Below are 21051 nucleotides of genomic sequence, written 5' to 3' on the forward strand. Positions count from 1 at the left end.
ACTGGGTACGCCGGTAGCTCACTGAGTCACTCACTGGGTCCATCCGTTGCAACCCCTTGCCTGGGATCCGCGAGCCTGAGTCCGTCTGACCAAGTTTTCCTGTGCAACCCTGCTCCTCCAGCTGCTGGCTTCGCCCCTCTTACCGGTCAGGCTGAAAAATTTGTTGTTATCAGACTTCTGAAAAGTTCAATTTCCTGTGTTCTGCATGTGTTTTCTGTTGCTAATATTTTGTTGTGTCTCAACTTGGTTGTGTGAGAAAGCACAGTGTCTCCGCCTATGCCTCCATCTTGGCGGAAGTCACTAAAAATTCTTTGGCATCCCATTTTTATACATGAGAAATCTGAGGCTCACTGGCACAGGGAAAGCCACATAATTGGTTTGTGACAGCCAAAATGAAACTCAGATTACTTGGTGCCCTCTCAGATTCTCCATCTATCACATGTCATGCTGGGTTTCAGTATGTGGCCAGGCTTCTTGGAAGATGTAAGGGACTCATGTGGGTCTTGAAAATGTGAACTTGAGACAAAATTTATGAAATTTCCAGTACACTGTCCAGCATACAATAGAAGCTCAGTAAAGAATTGAACTACTAGGTTAAACAGGACTTCCCAGATAAGCAGTGATAAAGAAGAAGGTCCCAAAGCCAATATCTGAAGAGCAAAGCTCATTTTACACCAAGATTATTCCTATACCTACCTAAAACCCCGCTCCACCAGTTACTGCCATTCAAGAAAAGTCAGTGGAGCCCTGGCATGAAAATTAAAAAAGGAAATGCTCATCCTTTCTGCAAGACACCCAGAGTCCAGGTTTTACCCAGGAAACAGGAAACCTACAAATTGGACACAACACACATACAAAACTATCCTCACCCCAAACACTTGGCAAGGGAAGATGGCAAAGATGGGAGCTGACAAGATGTTGAAAAAGAGAAGCACCTTAGGGGTGAGAACCAGCTGGGATGAGAGAACAACTGATGCTTCACAAAGTGCAAAGTGGAAGGAAAGCCCTATGCACTTTCCAAACAAATATTATTTTCTTCAACCCAAGCAGACCTTCCAGTTGCCTCACTTTTCAGATCCACCTGTGATGATTATACACACACCTCATAGCATCACAAACAGAATTTTGCAAGTTCATCCATTCAGCCAACCAATACTTATGGAGTGCTATGCTGTTCAGGCCCAGTGATAGGCAACAAGAATGCAGGGATGACTAGGACAAGTCTCTGCCTCCAGAGGGAGAGGCAGGTAAAGGGAATACAGCCTACAGAGTGTATTACTACGTGAAGAGTCCAGCTTCCCAGCCTGGATGGTTGGGGGAGGCTGCCTGGAGAGACATCTCAACTCAAACATGAAGATAAGGAAGAGCTTCACAGACAGAAGGTGGGGGTGGGATGGGCTGTGCTCAAGTGTCCCTTAGGTTGTTGCTTTGCATTTTCTAAAGAATGTGGTTTTTACCTTATTATTTAGACAAATTTGATCTGTGTCACTGAGCATAAAGAAACAGTTCACACCTTCCATAAACCTGACAGTTTCTTTTGTTGCCAACTGTGGGAGGAAATCACTGAGTTAATAAGTATATGAAGTATCACCCTCTCTATGTAAAATTATATACTTGCTAACCTCAAAAACAAGTAAAAGCTTCAGGGGCATGAAGCTTTTCATTTAAAACCTGTAAAAGCTTCAGAGGCATGAAAATGTTGATTTACCTCCCATTATTTTTAGGGTAGTCCGAAACTTACAATGTGGACAGAAAAATATACCGCCAAAAAACAAACTTGGTCAAAACCTAAGCACTGATTACAACAAATCTGCTGCTTAGAATGATGTAAGGGGCCAAAGCACTCTCTTTTGCAGAGCAGAAAATTAAACTAAAAAAAAAAGTTTTACTTTTAGTTGAATTTATGGAGGGCCTTCTATGTGCAGCACTCTGTGCTAAATGCTCTATTTTCGTTATTCTACCAAAACCAGGCAGCACCTCGGTGAGGCAGGTGCTACAATCCCATTTACAGATAAAGAAGCTCAAGGCCAGAAAGGTGATGGAATTTGCCCGGTGTAGGCATCTAGAAAGTGCTGGATCTGAGATTCAAACCCACATGTACAGCACTGAGTACTCATTATGTGCCAGGTACTGTTCTTAGTACTTTTCAAATATTAACACATTTAATCCCACCAGCAACATTATAGTAAGATGCCACTGCCATCCTCATTTGAAGATAAAAAAATAAGCAAAAAAAGGTAAAATAATGTGCCCAGCATCACACATCTCTCTGCCTCCAATGCCAGATCCATGTTCATTTGGGGGTGAGGAAGGAAACAGGAAGGTCACACTCAGTGGGATGGAGCTCTGTCCTGCCTTTGTACACAGAGGGAAGTGAGCCTGGGCACATTCAGAAAAGTGTGTGCCCAGGCTTGAAGGTGGTGGGTATGTGGGCATGGCCCTCACGCTCAGTCTGCAGAGGAAAACTATTTAACCAACCTTCCTCCAGGAAGGTGACACTGCACCAGTGGTGGCCTCACCTGTCTCACCTGTAACTGGTCAGTTACATCAGTGGTGTTCTCACAGACACTTGGCACATTTTTACCTTTGTTAAATTCAGGAAAACTTTAGAGTAAATTTTTATGTTCAACCAATGCTGGTGATTTTGTAGCAAAACTGATGAACTCACATCTAACTCATTGCTGGGTAAAGGGAGGCTTATGCTATACACAGACTTACACAGCGCTGTATGTCAACTGCACCTCAATAAAACGAGGAAATAAAGGAAGCGAGACCTCAAGAAAACAGAAGTAATATACCAGAACAACCAACACGCTTAAAAACACATGTAGCTTTCTGGTCCAGAATTCAAAAGCTGGGCTGTTTCTTATAAAGAAATAGTTTTATATTTATAATTATAGTTATAAGTAATATACAATTTTACTTTTAAATTTATAATTTTTAGAATCTAATTCTAAAAGGTAGAAAAGAAACAGAAGCATACGATTGCAGGCTGTAGCATCAAGTAAATGTCAAGGAATGTTGAAACAACTTAAATATCTAGCCACGGGAACAAATAAATTATGATACAGAATTCAGGGATATCCTGGGAAGGCATGAAATGTTCACGATAAAAGAAGAAACAAAATCAACTTCATCCACACTAAAATTATAATTAAAAACTATTGTTTTCACAAATGGACAATGATTGCAAGGGAACATTGTAAAATGAGCACTATTGTGTCAGAGAGCCAGGATTTTAAAAGTGTCTCTTTATTGTCTTTGCAATGTTTGTGAATAAAAGAGAAAAACAATCCTAGAACCCATTTGGTTGCCTTCAGGGCAGGCACAGGGACCTCTTAATCCAGTTTAAGCTCCTTTTGAGTACTATCGTAGTCTTATGGAGAGAGACAGCCCTGGCCTGTGTGGATCAGTTGGTAGGAGTGACATCACACAGACCAAAAAGGCTGTGGGTTCGAAGGCAACCCAAGGATCTCTCTGTTTCTCTCTCTTTCTCTCCCCCGCTGCCCCCCACTCCCCCTTCAAAAGCAATGGGAAAAAATGTTCTTGGGTAAGGATTTAAAAAAAAAAAAGATAAAACTGGCACCCTCCAAAAGATTGCCTGTCTTAGCTTAGGGGAGAGCAAACATATTTCCTCAGCACCTCACAACCTGATCCTGGCCAGGAGAGCTCTATGTGCTATAACCTGCAATTTTCACATAAATTCTAAAAAAAGAGCCTTATTAATGGCCTTAAGTCCCAAAGGAGGATCTTGCCTTGTGAAAGAACTCCCTGAACTTTGGCATATGCATTTGAAGACTACCTCCCAGACGGAACTATAGCAATGGTTTGGCAGTTGGCTACCCCTGCTTTGCCCCTGGGCTGCCTTCCCCACCACACAGGACACTATCGACACCAGCAGCCGCTGGAACCCTCAGGTGGGGGCCACTGCTCATTTCCACCTATTCAATTCAACCACACTTCCGGGTCCAGATCAAGCACTGGTCCCTTCCTGAGGATAGGCCGTTCATCAGAGTGGCAAGATGAGAGACCAACCTGGGACAGAATCCAGCTCTGTCATCTTCCAATTTTGTGACCCCAGGCAAGTTACCTAACCTCTCGGGCTTCATTTCCTCAGCTATTAGTTAGTGCTGTACACAATTCTTCATGTGATTGCTAAAATAAAAGACACATAAACCACTTAGAACTGTGCTGCCCAATGCAGTAGCTACTAGCCACACGTGGTTATGAAGCCTTAGAAATGTGGCTAATCCATATTGATATACGCTGCACATGTAAAATACACAGCAGAGTCTGAAGATTTCATACGGGGAAAAAGAATGTGAGATTTACATTGATTACATGAAAATGTCATGTTAGTTTTTACTTTTTAATGATTATAAAATTTTTAAATTATGTATGCAGCCCACACTTGTGGTTTACTTTCTATTTCCAGTGAACATAGTAACTGTTGAATTTAGTTCTCTGTTTTTCCCTGGCCCTTCACGGGCCACCTAGAGTGTTTGGCACTGTCAACGGTGTCTAAAGTCTTTAAGTACATCTGTGGTATCAAAGCATCCCTTCCTCTCTCCATGCTCCTTCTTACCGACCTAAGACATGTGACGAGGAGTAGAAAGGAAACTACATTTAGAATTGGAAGACTGGCTCCAGCCCTGGTTCTACCATTACCAACTGGGTAGCCCTTAGCACGTCATTTCACTCCTCTGCGCTACAGTTCTGTCATTTACAAAACAAGAGATAATAATATCTTGTTCATGGCATGAGAGAATGCTAATGAAAGTCTTGGTAAACTGGAGAGGACTCTCTAGGCCAGAATTAAGTAGTATAATTTGCAGGGTGAGGAGACTGAGCAGTCTTGCCTGCCACCTCTGATATTCTCTGCCTTCGGTTTTGTACTTTTTATTTAACTATTTTCCATGTCTCTAAACACAAGTTTCCCCAAGAACACAACTCTTCCTTCTCACATACTCCTCAACAGAGTGCTGCAGGAAGACCCCCCAAACCAACACAGACTAAGTATGCCCTGTATACCAGGCACTAAGCTTAGGAAGCTCTAGGTGCAGGGGTAGACAGGCCTTGGGGAAAATTTTGATGATACAACATGGAATATACTTGTAATGGAAAAATCAAATAAGTGTAAAGCACCATAAAGCAAAGGGGTGGAGGGTACATGTTACTTGGTAAAAGCAAAGAAGTGTGGTGAGGAGGGAGATGTATGAAAGAGCCAACTGGAAGGACTCTGAGAGGCATTTGCAAGGATGAAAAGGTATGAACAAGCATGGAATACTACAGCATTTAATCCAAAGTAAACATCAGCATCTGCTGTATAATGTGCCACCTAACAGCATGAATCTTATCATGAGAGACCCCTGGCTGAAAGGTTCTTCCTGCAGATGGAACACCACTGCCCTCCTGCCTTCGCTATTTTAGGTTCCTCCTGGTCACCACACAGTCCACAGCCCACGGCCCACTGAGGGATGCATGCAGTAAGCTCTTGAGGAACGTAAGGACCATTGGTGCCAACTGCACAAACCTCAGCTATTTGCACAAAGAGGCTTGTGAGAGCGGGAGCCCTGTCTCAAAATATCCTGTTCCTATTTTTAGCCAGGAAATACCAATGGGGGACTCAAAAGTTGGAAAATTTTAGTTTAATGTAATAGCTAATAAGCCTAGTAGTTAATGCATGTAAAAAAGCTGTTGTTTCAGGAACTGAGGGCCCATCCTGACTTCAGGAGACCATAAACCATTGACCTTTGTGCTCCAGAAGAGACTGTAAGCAATGAAGGTAGTATCTGAGCCATTGTGTTCCAGGGACAAATCGTCCACCGCCCACAGCACAAGACACAGATAAAGAAAACTCACTGGTCAGAGGATGAAAGGATTTTAGGGAAATTGTCAGACTGCAGCTTTTATCTGATTAACTTCTTTTCTGAATTCTGAATCCCTTATCTACACTTTTCCTCTCTATAAAAAGGCTGGCTTGAAAGGAAATGTAAGACAGTTGGGAGCCATAACTCATTGTCTTCTTGGATCACTGGCCATCTGAATAAAGCACCCATAAAGATTCAATCTCTTTCTGTGTTTATTGGGTCTGGTAGGTGAAAGGCAGCACAAACACCGGCTTTTCTGGTTTCAATACCTTACCATCTACACGTTATTTTCCACTTCCCAACACCAACAAGCATGAAAAGCAAAAGGCTGCACCATCCTGTAGTTGATAGGGTGGGCTTCTCTACCTCATAGTGCATTTTTTCCTAATTCTAAAATAATATCTGGATTACTGCTAGTTAAGTTAAACTGCAGACTCATACTTTACCGAAAACACAATGTTCTACTTGCATGGCCCAGGAAAAGCAAATATACAAAGCTTCGTGGGTAAAGAGTTGAAGTTGAATTTTTGCAGCTGAACTTCTCCTTCAGATTGGTGTTCAAATATCAAAAGGTCATATTTGCATTTAAGATGAGAAAATGAGTGTTTCTGAAAGGGACAGTGAGCAAGAGCACAAGTACCTATGCAGAGATGGCATCTGTGAGTCTGTGGACATCCCTGCACACAGACCCTGGAGCCACACCTTACCCATTGGTTAGTTGCAAAATCAGTGCCAGGGTCAAAAATCCCCCTCCCTTGGGGAACTATCGTTTAAAAACATTTTAAGAATATTAAAAGTTATATCAACCTATTGCAATGTAGGGACTTGATTTGAATACTTACTTGCATAAGCAAGCTGTTTTTTAAAATTATATAAATATATACCATGTATATACACGAGTGTATGTGTATATACACATATACTCATACATACATGTACATACATGTGTATATAGATGTTTTAAGATATTTTATTTATTTATTTTTAAAGAGGGGGAGGGAAGGGAGAAAGAAAAGGAGAGAAACATCAATATGTGGTTGCCTCTCATGAGACCCCTACTAAGGACCTGGCCTGCAACCCAGGCAAGTGCCCTGACTGGGAATTGAACTGGTGACTTTTTGGTTTGCAGGCTGGTGCGCAAGTCACTGAGCCACACCAGTCAGGGCCAATGGAGGAAATTTTAATATTGACTCCACATCTAATAATATGAAGAGATTGTTCAATATTTAAATGTGATAATAGTATATTATAGTTAACTTTTATTTTTAAACAATGCTTTTTAAACATATACAGTGAAATATTTACAGATAAAATTAAAAATAAACAGCTGAATTAGAAGTATTTTAACATAAAATTATTTTGCATGGGTATTCATGTGCAATGCATGAAAGTTAAAAACTAGGTCCTCCTACCTTAAATCACTTAGAAACTATAGAATACCCAATCTGTTTATGCAACCCTGAACACTCATACAAAAGTTCACTCAGTGAATTCAACACAGCTGGGTTGTTCTCCAGCCCTGGAGGACATTATGAGTCTTTCTTGGGTACCAGAATTACCATCTTGAGTTTAGTACCATACAACATGAAAAAGACAAGTATTTCAACACTGGGATTACACCAAGCCCAAGATGCTCACCCTGGGAAGACTAAGGGAACCCCTTATTCATGTCTCCCCGATCGGCACTGCTTGAGCCTTTAATTATGCTGACTAGTTATCAGAAATGTGGGCACTATTTCAATTACTCTTTTTTCTCAATCTCTCCCTTTTTAAAAAATATGCTGAGTAGGTAGAGTTCAATTGAAATTCCACTCTGCATACCCATGCACTGCTTTTCTGACGTGAAGCTCTACAAGGCTCCTGGTATTACAGTTAATATTTAGGGGAAGAAGATAATCACATCCTAGTCCATTGAAATATGTGACCAACATGGCACATGCAGTGTAGCTCAGGTAACAAAGGCAACCTCTGCTAAAGATGCATGGCCGTGTCTACCTACATACAGCACATGGAGCTCAGAGAGCCTAGTCACTTGTTACTATTATTATAACCATCACCATTATTACAAGTACCACTTACTGAGCCCCTGTTCTGTTCCAGGTGCTTCCTATTTTATCTTAAATCTTCTGAATAACTCCATGGGTTGATTACTTTACAGGTGAGAAAGCTGAAGCTCAGAGTAACAGTGATTTTGACAAAGGCCACACAGCTACAAAGAGACAGAACAAAGATTCAAATCTTACTCCCTAGGCCTAGCACTTTTTAGCATGCTCTTACCTCTACATGCAAATTAGGCCTTTAAGCCACAGTTATTTAAGATCTTTTTATTTTCTAAAACATTTTTTTAAAAAACCCTGGTGAGTCGCCTAACTGAAAACCCCACTCTGTACTCCCATGGGATGGCTTCTGCAAATCTGCAGCCCTATTGAGTTTCACTTCCATTTTTTCTGGACATCATACTGTCTTACCTTTGATCATCTGACATGCTGGAGAGAAGAGAATACAAAATAACTTTTCTTTTTGGGTTGCTAGAAGTCCAGGTGACTCCATAATCAATACCCACCCCCCCCAAAAAAAACAGATTCTATAAGACCATTTTCCCCCTTAAATCTCAAGTCCACTGGTTTATTGTAGCGACTCACTCCATTTGCAAATGGTGCTGGCCAGGGAATTCTTCATACCAGATAACAATCCATGGGGTAGGTTGAACACAGATGTCAAGCCTGATGGCTATCAATAATAATCATATATCAGTACTGCTGTCTGAACATAAACTGTGTGTCAGGTGCTGCACTAGGCAGTCTCTCTCCAACTTTCATAACACTGCAAGGTAGATGCAAACCACCTGCATTATGTAGATAAAGATGAGTATATCTACATGAAGAGTTAAGCCCCTTGCCCAAGGTCACATAACTATTACAGAGCTAGTATTTAAACCCAACTTGTCAACTCCAGAGCCCATGCCTAAGTCACACAGAGGCAAGGCCACTCCTACAGATAAGAGAAGGTAAGCAAAGGGTCCCTGTGAAGACATAGGCTTGGACCTTGATGGATGTGTAGGATTTGGATGACTAGAAAAGTGTGGGAGGACATCAGGATGTTCTAAAGGTCCCTGAGGTCCTGGGGAGAAGACATTCAAATTCAAGTGCCCTGTAGTTCTGTTAGTTTTCAAATAGAAAATGCTACCTGGTGGGTACTTTGAGATTCTAACTTTTTATTGATTGCAGAAAAAAGTCAAATACAGGAGGTTCTCAAATAACTTCATTTTGTTATAACATTGATGAGATGTCATAGGAACTTAACTCTTATTTGTAGCAATTAGCCTATGGTGAAACTGGTCTTGTTATACATCATTCTGCTTCAAGTCACAGAATCTATCAAAAGCAATAGGTAAGGACAAGAAGATTTAAATCATGAGCACTCATCTAAAGCGCAAACCTTCTACACTGCCCCATCCCATCAGACTACCAAGATTGTTAGCCGGGTTCCCTTGCATCTTTGCATGGGGTCTAAGCATTCTCTGAGGCCTAGCAGGACACCATTAGTTAAAAAGACCTTAGCGGACAGTCAAGTGGCAAACCTACTACCTGTTGAATGAACTCCCCACTCAATAGCAACAAAAACATTGTCAGCCAACATCTCCTTTCACACCTGTAATAAGGGTCACATCTTCTTCCAAGGCAGCCCAACATACATTACGAAAAACGTTTTACTTACTATACATCAGACTGGACTCCTCACAACCCTTAGCTTTCACCTGCTGGTTCTGTCTACTCTGTAGAGGCTAGAGGAAAATAAATGTTCCATTTACCAATCTGGATGTTATCAGCTTACTGTGTCACTTCCCCACCCCCACTCACACACCTAAAATATCACTGCCTATTAACAGCTAAAAACAAAAACCCTCAAACCAATCACTTCCTCAAACAACCTAATGTCTCCTTCCTCAAGACAGAGTATCTAATTTTTTTTTCATTTGTGTCTCAAACAACTGAAGTCAGCCATATCATTTCAATACAGTTGCATTTCTAATTGGAAAATCCCCAATACCTAACTCACTGAGGACTCTCAGTTCTTTTTCTTCAAACTCCCTCCCTCTAAAGCCTGACAGGCATCCTCCTAGATTCCTTGCTTCGAGTCCCCCCAACCTCCCTACCCCAGCCCCCCACCCCTGCCTCCTTCCCCATCAGCATCCTCTGGTGGGGGTTTCCTGACTGCCCTGCAACACCCACATCCCACGAGTTCAGCCTCAGCAGGGCTTCCTGTACTCTGTACCCCTTTACACAGTGGCCAGCCCCCTGTGACATCTCCCCCAAACTCCAGAACACATCTTTAAAAAAAAAAGTCTTTAAACTGGCCACCTGTATAAAAACTTTACACTCTACATTTACTTCTTTTTTAAAAAATTATTAACCACTAGCACAAATCTTACAGCTTAGGAGACAACAGTGAATAAACCAGATGGTCACATCCAGAGAACTTTGCTTTCTAGCAGAGGAAGGCACACACACACACACACACACACACACAACATGTAATCAGTAAATTATTTAGTATCTCAGAAGATGCTAAGTGCTTTGGGAAACAAAGCAGAGTAGCAGAGAACAGAAAGAGGAGGATCAGAAGAAATGACTTGAGGCAGGTTTCTATTGTTAAAAGGGCAGAGAGAATAGGCCTCATTGGGAGGTGGACACTTAAGCAGAGAATGAAAGGAGGTGAAGGAGTGAGCCCTGCAGTACAGGTGGAAAAACATTTGAGGCAGGGGGAAGGGCCTATGCCAAGCCCTGAGGCAGGAGTGCACTGATGTGTACTGGCTGGGCAGGAAGGAGCAGCCAAGAAGGTAAAGAAAAGGGGGTCAGAGAGGTACAGAGACAATTGGAGGAGGGCAGTGATCCAGTAGTGCCTTATAAGTCACAATAAAGGCTTTGGCTTTTACTCTGAGTAAAACTGAGAGCCACTGCTAGGGTTTCAGCAGAGAGGCAACCTGATCTGATTCAATATCGCTTCAGGCTGCCATGTGGGGATAAGAATAGGGGGCAAGGTGAAAGCAGGCAAACCATCAGGAGGTCACTAGAGTATGTTGGTGAGACATGCAGGTAGCTAGAACCAGGTAGTTGCAGCAGAGAAGTAGATATACTTTAGATGTGCTTCAAAAATCAAGTTCAGTGAATTGGATGTGAATGTGAGAGAAAGAATCAAAGATGACTCCCAGGTTTGGGGCCCAAGCAACTGGAAGAATGATCCTGCTTTCAACAGTAGCAACAACAACAACAAAAAGTAAGATGAGGGAAGAGCAGATCTGGAAGGGAAGAGAAGATCGGGAGTTCAGTTTGTGGTATCCTGGGTTTGAGATTAGACTGCCACGTGGTAAAGACTCAGCCTAATAGAAAATCACAGACATCAGGAGCAAGACTTAGCTGGAGGTAAAAATGTGGGCATTACCAGCACTGAGGCCCTTTGGAGGTTCATGAACAGCTGGCTGATTTGCTTTCCACTGGCCCATGGATGTTGATTCTGGAGCAAGAGTTACTGAGCTTTTAAACCTGACTCTACTATAATACTTCTTAGCTGTTTATCTGGAATCACTCAATTCAAATACACTAAGGCTCAACTGCTCTTAGTGTATTTCCTCATCTGTGATAGGGAGAAAATAACAGTACCTACCTCTTACAGTAATAATGAAGAAAAAATGAGCAATTCATGTTAATTACCTTGTACATAGTAATAGACACTCAATACATGTTAGTAATTAGATTCATTTCCCCCACCCTCTCCATCTCTTACTATCTTGCTAGGCTTGGTATGTTCAACTTTTCCTTCTTTTTTTGCCCCATATTCAATTCCTCCCTCACCCTGAGTGCTCCTGGATCACTCATTCATCCAGATACCTCATTGCCCCTATTACAAGCCCTGAAAAGGTATTGAATCAAATGAAATAGGAAACAAAGTTCTACTGTTTCTACTCAAAACATTCTTAAATCTGTTTTCATCTTTCTTATTATTTCTCATGTGAGCCCCCAATAAATTTAACTTAAGCCTCAATTATAGATCAAATGAAATTGAAATGTAATTTTAATTTGCTTAGGTGTCTATCTTCCCTTAAAACTGTAAGTCTTTCAACCACCAAGCCATAATTATCTCCATATCCTTAGCACCTTTGTGCCCAGGCCATGGTAAGTATCAAATCAACATCAGTTGAACTAATGAAAACAATAATTTACTGTCTACCTACTACCTTCTAGACACTGAAATGAAAATATAATCATCACTACCCCCACACAAACTACTGTCCCTGCCCTTAAGGAGTTTTGAAAAACAAACAGTATACCTGAGGCTATAAATAAACAAGCTGAATAAATATAATGACATTAATAAAATGACAAGCTATATAAAATTTATCGTATTTATACAAGGAGCTCCAAAAAAGAAAAGAAAAGGATGCCGTCTGAGCTAAAGTTAGAAATGAAAACAGGGATCACTCATAGCTTGGACTTTCTCAAGGTATAATATGAGATTTTATGCCAAATTCCAAGTTACCAGGCAACTTTTTGTTAACTGTAATAAGGAGGAGGAACACTTCAACCTTATTAATATGTTGTGCTTTGGGGTCTGGAAATGCCAAATCTTTTAAAACATGGTACAATGTTGAGTCTTTGGTCTGACTATACAACTTTTAGCTTCATGGCATGTCAATTCACTCTATTTAAAGAAGAACCATTTTATGTATAACTCAGAGTGGCAAAATCACATTGAATGAAGTAGCTTTAAGAAATGTCTATATTGTATTTGCCATAAATCTGAAGGTTAAACATAAGTATTTTCAATCTGTTATGATAAAAAAGTACTGAATTAATGTAATAGTCTTTTTAAAAATGTATATTATAATTTTGTAAAATTTAACTACGAATCTAAAACCCAAATGATTTCTATATAGTAAATTGAACTGTAAAAGGTAGAAAGAAAGAGAGAGAGAAAGAAAGAAAGAGGAGAGGAGAGGAGAGGAGAGGAGAGGAGAGGAGAGGAGAGGAGAGGAGAGGAGAGGAGAGGAGAAGAGAAGAGAAGAGAAGAGAAGAGAAGAGAAGAGAAGAGAAGAGAAGAGAAGAGAAGAGAAGAGAAGAGAAGAGAAGAGAAGAGAAGAGAAGAGAAGAGGAAAGAAGGAAGATGAAGACAGGGACTCTTATTAGAATGGTTGGCTATAGCCAGGAGTCTTCGAGAAAGAAAGGAGATATGAACAGAGTTTTTAGTAGAAAGTGAAGAGGTGAGGCAAGATACTGGGGCTTCATCAGTGGTCAGAGATAATGGAGGAGAGAAAGGGCAGTGTCTGAGTGTGCCCAGCTTGAAGTGGAGGCCAACAGAGCTGCCGGAAGACAAGATAGCACAAAAGGGAGTGTGGTAGAGGACCCTCCATCTTACTATGAGTATGCAAATGATATAAAACAAAAAAATAAGATCTGTTCATAGTTATAGCGAATAAAGCTAAAGTTGGAGAAAGTCCTCAAATTCCTTTGCCATTCTTGGAGGATTTTGTTTTTCTAACAGACCAAAACTATATACTAGATGATGCAATCTCCTTGCATTGACAGACAAAGACGGGGCTCAGGTGGTCTCCTTGTCCAAGTTATTAGACCCAGGCAACACTTTGGTCTCCAGCTCAAGATTAATTAAGTGATGCACAGCTCACACTTCCTTCCTCTCACTTCGTCTTCTCCTAATCACTCCTCAAGAGCAGCCAAATGCCTGGCCCTTGACACCCTTGCTGTAGCGCCCCAGCAGTGCAGATACATGTTCCCCAACCATTGCCAGCCACCTTAGCATGACATCATTAGCATTAATGTATCTTCACTGGCAGTCATTAGTAACCAGAAACCTACTTCTGCAGCAATCACCAAAAGATGACTTAAGGAATGTCATGGTTATCCACATTAATAAAAGTTAAGGATAATTTTAGATGTAAATGTAGAGATCTGCCACCCCTTTGATATACTCTGTACAGCTTTCTTTCTATCACCAGTCAGAATAACTAATCCCTAAGCTTTATTTCCATCAATAGAGGCAAAGTGATACGGGCATAATAACTTCTAATTTGTGAATCACATAGACTTTGGTTTGAAATCCAACCCCACTGTTTACCATCTCAGTCACAAAGGGCAATTGAACTGAATTCTCTAAGCTTCAGAGAATTTAATTGAATTTAACTGAATTCTCTGAGCTTCAGTTTATTCATCTGTAAAACAGGGGTACTGTTACCTATATCAGGGGTTGTTGGGAGGATTAAATGAGAAACACTATATAAAGCATCCAGCATACAATAAGTGTTTCAAAGTGGCAGCTATTATCATGGATATTAGAATTAAAGTACCCAAGACAATAATTTCAGTAGGGTTTCTTCCATTTTTTGAGCAGGGTCTTATAGACTGCTCTTAGTCTATAAGGAAGCTTGTGCTGAGTTCTTTCTTTAAGGCTAAGGTTGGAAACAGAAAGTCAATGAACCAAAATAGGGGTCAAGCCTTTCTCCAAGTGCCAATGGAACAATAATATATCCTACTATGTTCTATAATTTATATACTCATAGGATGGGCCTCAAGAACTTAAAAAGCAAGGCAAGAAGACCCAGAAATATGAAGAGATAAAAAGATATCTGCCCACCATCAGAAACTTCCTGACTTTGCATAGGGGCTCAACTCCACTTCTCCTGGAAACTTAAACACTGAAGTCTTCCTCAGTTCATGCATACATAGGGCAGACACTGACAAGGCACTTGGTCCTTGAAGAACTGACCTCTCAACTGGCACACCTGACACGTGGCATCACCAATTGCTTGACCACAAGTGACAGGGATCTTTGAAGGCGGTTCATTCCATTTGCAGATAGTTCTCAGTTTAGTGTTTTAGAATGTAGATTTGCTGATTCAGAATCTACTGCTCTTGACTTCTACCTTTAAGACCTAGTTCTAAGACAAGGTACTTTTTACATTTTTTATTTATTAATTTTAGAGAGAGAAGGGAAAGAAGTGGGGGAAAAGGGGGAGAGAGAGAGACAGAGAGAGAGAGAAACTGGTTTGTCATTTTACATTTTTATGCATTCATTTGTTGGTTTTTGTGCGTACCCTGATTGGAAATCAGAGACCAAACCTGCAACCTTGGCATACTGGGATGGCACTCTAACTGAGCTACATGACCAGGACTATGGACTTTTAAAAGCTGAAAATCTTGCATGATAAAATATTCTTTAGTTAATACTTACTAAGGGCCAACCATGAAGGCACAATATAGTGTTTCTTGAACTTGAAAGATTCTAATATTATTCTAGGTAACTGTTACATCCACTGCTCCCCAGGCCCCACCCCAGTCAGAATAAGAATCTGAGACCAAGCCTGGCAATTGCTCTTTTAACAAGAGCCTCAGATGACTCTTAGGATCAGGCAAATGGGAGACTGGTGGCATAATGGATGGGGTGTAGCAGACATGAGTCCACCATTTACTCACTAGGTCAGTGGTCCCCAACATTTTTGGCCCCAGGGACTGGTTTCACGTAAGACAATTTTTCCACAGACTGGGAGCAGAGAGGAGGAGGTGCAGGGGGAGGGGAGGGATGGTTTCAGGATAATTCAAGAGCATTACATTGAACCTTACCTCCTGTTGTACCGCCCAGTTCCTAACGGGCCCAGACCATGCTTGTCCACAGCCAGAAGATTGGGACCCCCTGCATTTGGTGATCTTGGACAACTTAACTTCTCTGAACCTCAGCTACATATCTGTGAGTTCATAATGATAACAGCATCTACCTATAGGGCATTCAGAGGAATAAATAAGAAGCCATAAGCCACATAGCGCAAGGCCTGCCAATACTGTCATCATCACTGACCCCAGTGACCCTAGAAAAATAGCATCAGTATTATTTTTGTTTATTGCCATACAATTAGCAATTAAAGTGCCTGAGATCAGGATTTAAACTCATATCTGACCATCTCCAAAGTCTAAGTGCCAATACCCAGCATCAAGAGAAGAAAAAATCAAGTGGGCAGGAGGCCAGTAGTACAGTTGACCTACATATCCAGGGCCTGGTTCCAAACTCACGCTTGGACCCAGCCCATATTGCATCCTCAGGAGCAGCCATCAGGCATCAGTTTTGGCCAGCAAGATGCCCTCAGTACCACAGTAGAGGGGAAAAATTTGGCTTTAGACTTTCTCCTGCTTCTGCTTCTCCTCCTCTCTCTTGCATGTTACCCCCCCTCTCCCCTTCCTTTTGGGACCATCCACAATTCCCACTCTTTCTCCAGGTCTGCAACCAACCCTGCCCTAAGAGCTACTCTCCTGGGAGGTAGGGCAGGGACAGAGTTTAAGAGGCTGGCTTAGAGAACAGGGCAAGCCATGCTCCACTCCCCAACTTCAAGGCACTGTATTACTACTTCACTCCTCTGGGTCTCCGTCTGCCTCTCTGCCTCTCTCCTGGCTCATGTGCAATAATGTTCTCAGCACAGTGCTTGGCTCCACTGTCAAACAATCAACAGCACCACAGTCCTTGATTACCACCTCTTTTTCTCTGAAGTAACATTGTATTTCAGTTAAGGTGGGACCACCTGTGATTCATTCTTCCAAACATGGTTTTATTAATGAGCCCCTCTTCATTTGTTCACACAAATATGCCTCAAGTACATGTGATACAGAACTAAAAGTGTTCAATTTCTGCTCCTGAAGCCTTAGAAGAAGAGAAATATGCATAAATTGATGAGTGAAAAGCCATGTAAAGCATTAAGAACTAAGGGCTGGGCAGTCCCAGCTTTGCTGGAGGAAATCAGAAAAAAATCATGTTCATCCTGGGTTTTGAAGAGTGAACAGGAGTTTCCAGGCAGAGAAAGCCATGCCCAACAGAAAGTTGTTCAAAAGATCAGTCATGAAAGTGGGCCCATTGTACGCAGGAATGGTGAGACGCAGTGAGGGTATGAGAGCCACAGTGACAGGAAATGGGGATCGGTGAAATTATCTGCTCCAGACAGAAGTTTCAAGCTTATCCTGCAAGAAATTGGGACTAGTGGAGGTTTTCTAAGCGAACCAGTGACGTTACTGGATTTCCTTTAAACTCAGTGTTGAGCTCCTTGCACTAAAAAGGAGCATGAGGAGGTGAAGCAGAGCCACTTCGAGTGATAGAAGAGAAGTTGCCAGAGACCACCTTTCCTCCCCCGGTCAGCCTGCAGCACCCCATCCACCTCTGGCCGGACTGGCTGAAGTCTAGTCAAGTCCTCACTAGAATACCAGGCTCCAAACACAGGGACGGGAAGAGACAAAGATGGGAGGCAGAGGAGTGAGACAACAGCAGGGATAACCTGAAGGTAAACTGGGAAAATATTATTGTCTCCGGTGGTTTACAAGGTCCTGAAAGGAGCATGAGAGAGACCTGGGTTTAGATCCCACCTCTACTCTTTTCTACCTGCATGGCCTTAGGTAATTCACTTCATCTCTCGGAGGCTGTTTAGTCATCCATTAAATCAAGGTAATAAGCCTATCTCAAAGACTTCTTCTGAGAATGAAACTATAGACATACTCATTTTGTTGGAATTTGCTTTATTGGGATACTCATTTTATTGCAGCAGTCTGGGACCAAACCCACAACACCTCTGAAGTATGCCTGTAACTTATGTCAAGTGGCGAGCGTAGTGTCCAAGTAAGCAGTAATACACCTCCAAATATTATTAAATGGGTTATTAACATATTCATTTCTTAAAGATTTTATTTATTTATCTTTAGAGAGGAAGGGAAGGAGAGAGGGAGAGAAATAGCAATGTATGGTTGCCTCTTGTGCGTCCCCTGCTGGGAACCGGCCTGCAACCCAGGCATGTGCCCTGACTGGGAATCCAACCGCAGTTGTTTGGTTCGCAGGCCCGTGCTCAATCCACTGAGTTACACCAGGCAGGGCAATATACTCATTTTTATCTTACGGGGGAGGGAGCTGGGCCTTCAGACTAAAAAAGATCTTCAGAAATTGTGTCTCCCCACAAAGCTCCAGGATGGCATCAGCCCCCCAGGTTGCTCACTGTGCCGTTGTGAATTCCTAGGAGAGACGGTGATTTGTCCCTTCCAATCAGCCTTCTGCCCTCCTGGCTGCCTGCAGTTCCTGCAGGATGAGATCACATTTCTCACCTGAGCTACTGGGCTGCAGCCTTGGCTTCTTAGAGGGCTCACATGACAGCTGGGCAGGGCGCAGCTGTTCCTGGCAAGGACATTAATAATCTAGGCCTTTTTCCGCAAACTCTGGCAAACAGTCTAAAGTGACAAGTGAAAACATTGGGTCCAAATTCTCACTGGGCTAGGGGCAGACGAGGCCAAAATAACCTGACTTTATCAGGGCTAAATTATGAAACCGAATCAGTTCTCCTTGGGGGTGGGGGAGTGCAGGGCAGGAACCCTGCTCCTTGCATTATAAACTTCTATATTGCCTATGGGCGACATCAGTGAAACGATTCAGAGATGAGACAGAGAATGGAATCCATGTGACTTGCTGGCTGAGCAGTGAATTAAGCCATGGGTTTCACCTCAGCATAACCAAAAGCAAAAACCACAGCAGCCACCACAGGCAGCCCAGAGACACCTGCGACAGGAGACCTTATGAAGAGCAAGGCCATCTCCCCTCACCAACAGGAGGCATGTGGAGTAGGTCTCAGCAGGACTTTTGTCTCTTTTGCTTATACTCTATCAGCACACACAAAAAAACAGTGCCTGGGATCACAGCACTCATTCCATGTGAAGACTCAAGAAACATGGGGTGTAGAGGAAGAATGCAGGCTTCGGATCCAGCAGCACCAGTTAGTAACTACGCAGATTTAAACAAGCTGTTTGTTCTCTCTAGGCCTCAGTCTCTTCACCAGGAAAATGGGATAATAACATTATACTTTCAAGGGCTTTTATAAGAAATAACTACAATAATCTAAGGAAAAGCCCCTAAAATAATGCTTGGTAGGTAGCAAGCCCTCAGTAAATGGACATCTCAGAATTAGACCTTGGTCTTCAAATACAAATCAGATCTTGAGTATTGACTCTGTTTCTAATTCTTATAGTGGGGGAAAGATGGGGCCATAAAAAGAGAATGTAAAACAACTGAATATACTAAAGAGACCTCTAAGGTCTAAGGTTGGACAAATCACATCTCTCTCTGGGTCTCAAAATTCTCTATGGTAGGTTGGGAGGTTGGATTTGACTGGTGGTCTTCTTACTGTGCTCCTGGCACCCTAGGTGGTCTATGGAGAACCTGAGGGGCTGTCTTGGGGTAAGGAGGGAGACAGGTGTGTCCCATGCAGCTTCAGGAAGCTTCCCTAAGGAGGCTTCCTATTGAAGAAACAGTTCCACACTCAGTCCTTAGTCCTTTTCAATCTAATACTTTCTCCGAGGTCACCAGCATCCTACTAATTATCAGTTCTCTTCAGGAACATAGTCCCAGGCTAGGGTAAGGCAAGCAAGGTACCTGGGGAGCAAAATTAAGAAGGCCCTCACTCTCAGGACTGTGCAGGTACAGGGTTAGCACCCAACTCTGAAAGCCTCCTTAAATTTTGTTCACAGGCACCTGGCCTCATGCTAGTACCAGCCCTGAGTCCCCAGCCCTCCTTCAGTGCTCACCCTCACTCACCTCATTAGCGTTTGGCACTGCCAGCCACCTTCTCTGGTAATTTCTTGCAACTGCCTTCCATGGCACTGCCTCCCGCAGGTACAGTGTTCAGTGTTCTGCTTCCTTCTGGCTCCTCTCCTTCCTCCTGACAAGAGGGGTGACCAAGGAGAGAAATGAAGGGGATAGAAAAGCATGCCAGGCAAGAGAAAAGCGTGAAGGAAGGATTGCTGAGTCTGCCTTGGGACACCCTAAGTTTGAGGGGTTGGTTGAAACACAAGAGGCAGGTGGGCAAGGCAGCTATGAACAGAGATTTTCTGCCAGGGAAGAGGTTGGGACAGAGAGATTTTCTCCCCTCACCAGGCAGAATCTTCTCTCCCACACATTTCTTTCTTTACCCACTGCCCCTGCCCAAGTCAGATCCATACCACCTAATATTAGCACACTCCTGATAGCCTCTTAGCCCATGCCTGCTTCCCTCTCTCTCCTCACCGCAAAATTACTCCCCTAAGTCTAGCCCTTCTTAATGATCTAGCCCTTCCTCAGAGACTTAAAGTGCTGTCTTCCATGTTTACTCCACTAAGTCCAAAAGCCTCAGTCTAACACAGAAGACTGCACTCCCTCCTCACCCCAGAGTCTCCAGGCAACCCCCCATCACATGCAAATGTGCCCCTAAGCTGTAGGCCACCTAATGCACCACTACTCACTCAATTTACCCTGGCCTATTGCCCTGATTTTGCTCCAGCTCTTTTCTTCCTTCAATGCACCCTCACCCCAATTCCACCTGCTAAATCTTTATACCTGAAACAGCATACCTACTTTCTGAATCTCTTCCCAAAGTCTGCATCCAGGCTTGCCAAAGTCTAGAGTTATTTGCAGATGGTGGAGAATACACTTTCCTTTCTGTTCCACCAATAATGTCTGTGCAATATCAGTTTGGGCAATATTGTGGGCTCAGTTCCAGACCACAGCAATAAAGTGAATGCTTTTGATTTATAAAAAGCACAACAACTGTGAGGCTCGAAACAGCAAAGCACAATAAAATGAGTTGTGCTTATATAGCAAAAGGGAGGCCCTTGCTTGGTCCTCAATTTAAGAGCCACAGAGTGAAAAAAACAAATACCTGCACAGTAGCTGCCAGGAGACCCAGACATGCAAGTAGGTCACATTTAACAGTATGTTCAGTAGGAAGTTTTCAAGCTGCAGGGAGGCAGCCATCTCTGCTTGTTTATCTCATCACTGCCTTTTGCACCTAGCCCAGCTGTGGGCTCCAGCAAGCTCTTGGTAAATGCTAAGTAAATTAAATTAATAAGACCCTCCTGCTGTGAGCATGAAACTAATTCCAGAAAAAAATAATTATGGGACTATTACCACGAAAAAGAATTTTCTTGCTTTTTCCATGTATGGATGACCTCACCAATGATGGGCGTGTTCTAAAAGTGAATGATGGTGATGTTTGCACAAGTCAGTCAAGTCACTCAAAACCCCTGAATTTACACTCAAAGCAAGTTAATGTGATGGAATAAAAGTTGTTTATAAAGGTCTGTATAATGAGCCCTGGCCAGATGACTCAGCTGGTTGAGCACCA

The 21051-nt window shown here is 42.5% G+C and overlaps 1 protein-coding gene across 7 annotated transcripts in view; it reads right to left on the minus strand.

Annotated features, from left to right (window-relative positions):
- ST6GAL1 (ST6 beta-galactoside alpha-2,6-sialyltransferase 1) overlaps positions 1-21051 on the minus strand; it is a 129904-nt gene that overhangs the window by 66435 nt on the left and 42418 nt on the right. For 4 of the 7 annotated variants that reach the window (XM_053657809.1, XM_037131750.2, XM_053657805.1 and 1 more), the window contains 2 exons: positions 19488-19611; positions 15503-15654 (listed from right to left, as the gene is read on the minus strand). The gene's annotated coding sequence lies outside the window, so the exon portion shown is untranslated. Of the gene's footprint in view, positions 1-9587; positions 9655-15502; positions 15655-19487; positions 19612-21051 lie in introns of those variants that run through there. The other 3 variants (XM_053657808.1, XM_053657804.1, XM_053657806.1) reach the window with 2 other exon arrangements.

Source organism: Artibeus jamaicensis, unplaced genomic scaffold (genome assembly GCF_021234435.1).
Source record: "Artibeus jamaicensis isolate MK-2021 breed Jamaican fruit bat unplaced genomic scaffold, CSHL_Jam_final scaffold_474, whole genome shotgun sequence".
In the NCBI taxonomy this organism is placed as follows: domain Eukaryota; kingdom Metazoa; phylum Chordata; class Mammalia; order Chiroptera; family Phyllostomidae; genus Artibeus; species Artibeus jamaicensis.